At 37.0% G+C, this 5,404-nt stretch overlaps 1 non-coding gene across 1 annotated transcript; it reads left to right on the top strand.

Moving 5' to 3' along the window:
- Positions 1-4,562: 4,562 nt before the first annotated feature.
- On the top strand, positions 4,563-4,635 carry TRNAV-CAC (transfer RNA valine (anticodon CAC)). Its single transcript has one exon. It is a non-coding gene; the product is annotated as a tRNA-Val (tRNA).
- Positions 4,636-5,404: the final 769 nt, after the last annotated feature.

Below are 5,404 nucleotides of genomic sequence, written 5' to 3' on the forward strand. Positions count from 1 at the left end.
TGGCGTGCGTGTCATGGGACGAATATAAAACAAATGTGACAGAAGCAGCATTGGATAATGGAAAACATAGTGTGAGTGTCCCCGTCTCCCAAACACCCCAGTTTAGCAGTGTTGCCAACTAATGCGAACATTCAAGACTATTGCATGAAGTCTACAGGATTGGCAAACATAATTAGATTGTGACCCATACTAGGTTTTCTTTTGTCCAATATTGCTTATGTCACATTTGTTATATATTGGTTCAATTGCAAGCACGTCACTTGTAACATAGTGATGTTCACATTTGGTTGGCAACACTGACAACCTAGAATGGTTGGGAAATGGTCACACTCAACGTCGTTTTGCTATATGATGTGATGTTTCGTGTGATCGTGTGATGTTTCTACCAAGGTTGGTGTATAAATTTCTCATCTACACCTTAATAGTTTTTACAATTGGTTGGCAACACTGACAAACGGAGGAATACGTCCACAATATATTTTCTCTAGTGACGAATGATGTTAATTCCACGTTACATGGGTATGCGTCCAGTGGTAGAGGAACCATTTGCCACATTATATTTACAATTCGTTGGTAACACTGACCAAATGGGTACGTCTGGGTGCAAAGTGATATTACCAAAACCTTGCCGGAGCCACGTTCTAGCATCGAGCCAAAAAGGAACATAATGGGTTCAGGTGCTTACGTGTTATGGGTCGTAACATTCATTTTTATTTCTGTCGAACATGTCATACATAGGGTCACAAACACCAACAAACTGGCCTCTTGTAGGGTGAAGTTGTGGGTTTTCCCGTGATTTGAAAACGGTTTCATCTTTCTCATGGCAAGAGCTTTTATAGGGTTTATCCAGGTACTTGGTCCCGGTATGGAATCATCCTTAGTGAGTTAAGTGATAGTTTGGGTTTGGCTACACTATATGTAGTTCTCTAGATATAAGACATACAAGAAAATTTTTGATTGAAATATGTTGGACTTTTTTTTTTTTGTGGTTCAGGGGCTCAAAATTTTTATACGGCCTCTAAATCGAGTTTTCGTATTTTTTTTACGAAATAAGCACATCATCTTGAGTTAAATGATAGTTTGGGTTTGGCTACATTAAATGCAGTTCTCCAGATATAAAGGCCTACAAGAAACTTTTTGCCTGAAACATATTAGATCTTCTGATTGGAAAGAAAAGCTGCTTGAATTTTCATGAGATCTACCTATGTATATCCACTTCGGAAAGCGCGCCCTGTATATTCTCTGCAGATTCTCCCTTTGTCCTTGAACGCACGACTAAAATCAACAATGAAAGTCACCCCTAATTTTCTTTTTCTTCTTCTGTTTTCTCATGTCTTCTCTAAACAATTCTACCATCCATAAATCGACTAATGTAAGAGGAAAAACATTTCAAAGACTGACTGTATGTGTGTGTAATGTAATCCACAGCCAATGATATCACTATCGGAAGCAAACGGTTTAATGGCTATATAACATTGCAAACTCCAGGAGGAAGAATCATTGCACAAGCACGTGTTCATTTCTTTAGTGATGTTTGTTATCACTAGACTTTCCTCTTCTTCTTTTTTGTTTTAGAAAAAGAAAATGTTCGTTCTTGTGAGTATTTATCTTTAGTGGCCACAAACGCTTTACATTGCGTCACATTGACGTCATTGGGATTTGTTAAATAAGTAAACTTCTTTTGCGCCTTCTAAACATTATGTACCCTGTCACGTAACAAATCGTTTATCTGTTCTTACACACGCATATATACACACATAATGTTTCTTTACTCAAATAAAGAATGGCTTTAAAAAACACATTTTTACTGATGCTATCTACGTTACACTAAAGACATTTAAAAAAAAAAAAAAACCTCGACAGGTTTAATTTTAAATTTGGTAATTTTTCTTTTTCGTTTCTTTTTTCCTATCGAGAGACTAGATAGAAACTTCTACGTCTTTGTCCATTAAATCTTTCAATGCTGAAGTAAATTTTACTTACAATTTGGTTAATGCTATTGGAGAGGAAATACTGAAAGACAACGGATACCACATTTACAAACTTCTTTAGAGTGGTGTTTCAAGTTGCTTTATAGTATACATTACATTATCGAATGTAACAACTGCAACAGGACGGCTAGTAGCGCTTGGAACCAATAAGAAAATTCATACAATGTGCACCATACATATAATGAGCTGCACCATTCTCGTCACACTTTCCTTCCGGTGAGAGCACTCGGTCGAACAGCAGTTTTTTCAAGTGAGTCATCCTGAATGAGGAAATGAAATGAAATGAAATCTCTAAGTTTTACGTCTCACGTTTATGCCGGTTAGGCTAAAGGAGACGGTGAAGATGAGAAATGAATGAAATGGTGGAATGAAGAAAGTGGGAGGAAACGGGAGAACCCCGAGAAAACCCACGAACACGATGTTTGTCGACATGGCGCGAGCTGGGATCGAACCAGAGACTCCAAGCACCGGAGGTGAACGCTCTACCACTGAACCACCGCGCCCCCATCCTGAATGAGGCTTTCCTGGGTTTTCCTCATTTACATCAGGCAAATTCCGGGATGGTATCTAATATATTGGCCCCAGGCCGCTTCATTGCTTCCCATTCCTTTGTTCCTCCCCATTTCTCCAGGTAATGTAATCGCCCAGAGACACCATTCTTCATACGTGACGAGCTAACATGGCCATAGAGAGTTTGATACCGAAAGCTCAGAAATCTAATTTCTAACCCTAATCCTAGTCATCACATTTCCTAATTTTCCTAATCATCACATCCAAATTTTGACCTCTTTTCTCCTTAGGATATATATACATACACTTCAATCAAAGTGAAATGATAAAATACCTGGTAGACCAAAGTGCAAACTATTTTTAAAATTAATTTTAAATGGTTCAAAAAAAAGTTTACTTCCTTCGGTCATTTTATGAATACAAAATGAGAAACTAAAATATTTTAAAAATTGCTCTCCTAAATATCTTAAAAAGCAGAGAATGCAACTTGAAGGAGCTTGTGAAATACTCTATTTTTGCTATACATTTTGAACTCCATTTCCTCTTCTAAGGATACATATTTTAAATAAAGTAATGCAATAATAATAATAATAATAACTGTGGTCAAGTGCTACGTTTTAAAATTCGTTTCAAACGGTCCAGCTGCTTTCCCGTGAACATGAGAAAAACAGCACTGAAAATATTATAGAAATTATCCTATCTCCCATCGTAGGAGCGGAATTTTCGAAAATCTTGTTATAAAACATGTAGCGTTACTGTATTTTTAATAAGGAATATGCAAGTTTCGTCTCTCTAACTTCAGAGATTTATGAGACTCTATTCTTGGTTAAAAATTACCCATTTTACCCTTTAGGATATGTATTTAATGAAGAAAACAGATTCTTCCTAACACTTACTTACGTGACAAAAGGAGTTTTCTTCCTAATTTTCACATTTTTAACTACAGTAGTGCGGTCTAGGCGTTGATGAGAGACTCACTTTTATTCTTTTATATAATGGTGCTTTTTATACTTGTAACTATTATCATTTTTATAACACTACAAGGCTCCTTGAACTAATATAGTGATTAGTAATTACATTTGAATTTTAGTTCTGTGAATTCCGCTGTACAACAAGGTGCGAAGTCATAGAAGTGGAGGTGAGGGAAAATTCCCCCATTTAATGTTTTCGGAATGACTTTATTGTTGAAAGTTTGCAGACTAATTACAATAATTCACATATAATTAACACGTATTTCATATTAAATTAATGGATGACCTACAGGTTAGCAGTATCCCTAATCTTACACTTTAATACTTATTCAAATATATGAACTCTTCATGCCGAACAGGAGCGCACTCAGAATTTGTTTGTTCGAAGGAGTCCACTATTAGACAGGCCCGCAACCAGGGGGGGGGGGCTGGAAGGGGCCTGACTGGTTGCTCCCTGTGGCTGGTTGCGGGCCTGGTACTGGAGCCATTCAGTGGCGGATCTAGAAGGTAAAAACTGGGGGAGGCATCCAGGACCCAGACTATGATAGGTATATACCTATCATGAGTTTACTCTAAACTTTCAAAAATATATAAATATTAGCATATTTTTGTCATTGAAAAAACTGGGGGGGGGGCTAGATCCGCCACTGGAGGCACTATATCTATGTAGTATTGAACCAGTGTTAATCTGTATCCGAAAAGACGATAATTAATTGTTAAGTACTGCTACCTATATTCTATATAGAAGTAGATTGATTTATAGGCCTACTAGTATATATACAGATGAAGTGTAAGATCAAATCTTTAGGCTAGATCAATCATTTCTCTGCTTAAAAAATATGATTTTATTAAGAACATATACAAATGCATGTAGAATGACGAAGATTTTGGGGAATGGTTCCATACCCGATGGACCTCCCGCGTGTGTGTATGTGTGCCCCTGATGAACCATTCCAGTGCGAAGAGTTTTTTTTTTCTTGTTTTATGCTTCTGCCTATTTTCCCCTCCCTGTCCACTTCAAGGGATGTGTTAGAATTTCACTCTCTACTGTACAGACATACATCTTTATTTGAAGACGAGAGGCAGGACAGTTTCCGTAGTGTAGTGGTTATCACGTGCGCCTCACACGCGCAAGGTCCCCGGTTCGATCCCGGGCGGAAACAAAAGTAGTTTTTTTACGTTCATAATATGATCTTAATTTTATAAAACATATTATATTTAATTATCGAAATGTAGCTCGTATTAAGCCTAAAAGAGGTGGGAGTAATTTTAACGATATGTTGATAATTACTAAAACGACAGTTAACATTAGGTGAAAATGCTCAAATGAATCCGCAAATGTTCATTCCACACAAAACACGGAGGCTTACAGATTCGATTCTAGGTTGGCCCGAGCCCGAGTTCGATTCCCGGTGAGAGAACATGAAAAAGTTGAACGAATGTCGGTTCGGATTCCACTTCAGATTGTAGGTCCACATCTAATATAGCCTTTGTGTTGAAAAGGGACTTTAAACTTAAACCAACGAAGATTAACTGTGTCCCACTCATCTTTACTTCAATTCATGTCACTTGAGGAACTTGGTAGCCAATTCAAAATGACAAACAATAACAATCGCCTGTAACTGGCTTTTGTATTGTTTACGTTAGTATCCTATACTTTGCCTAAATAGCAATATTTCAAAATATTTTATAAAATATACAAAATATATATTATGACAGACGTTCAATAATTTGACGTAGGGGGATTTTTAGATATATAATTTTATATTGGGTTGGCAACACTGTTCACCAGTTGTGTTGTAGAGAATGTCAAACGATTTCCCCTTGCCCATGTTTGGGTTGTACAAAATATCAGCATCATTTCTGATTAAGTTTAGAAGTTATAGGGCTGTCAAGTTAATAAACTCATCCTATATGTATGAGTCAAATTGA

The sequence above is a fragment of the Thermobia domestica genome, chromosome 9, assembly GCF_964235325.1.
Source record: "Thermobia domestica chromosome 9, izTheDome1.hap1.1, whole genome shotgun sequence".
Lineage (NCBI taxonomy): Eukaryota > Metazoa > Arthropoda > Insecta > Zygentoma > Lepismatidae > Thermobia > Thermobia domestica.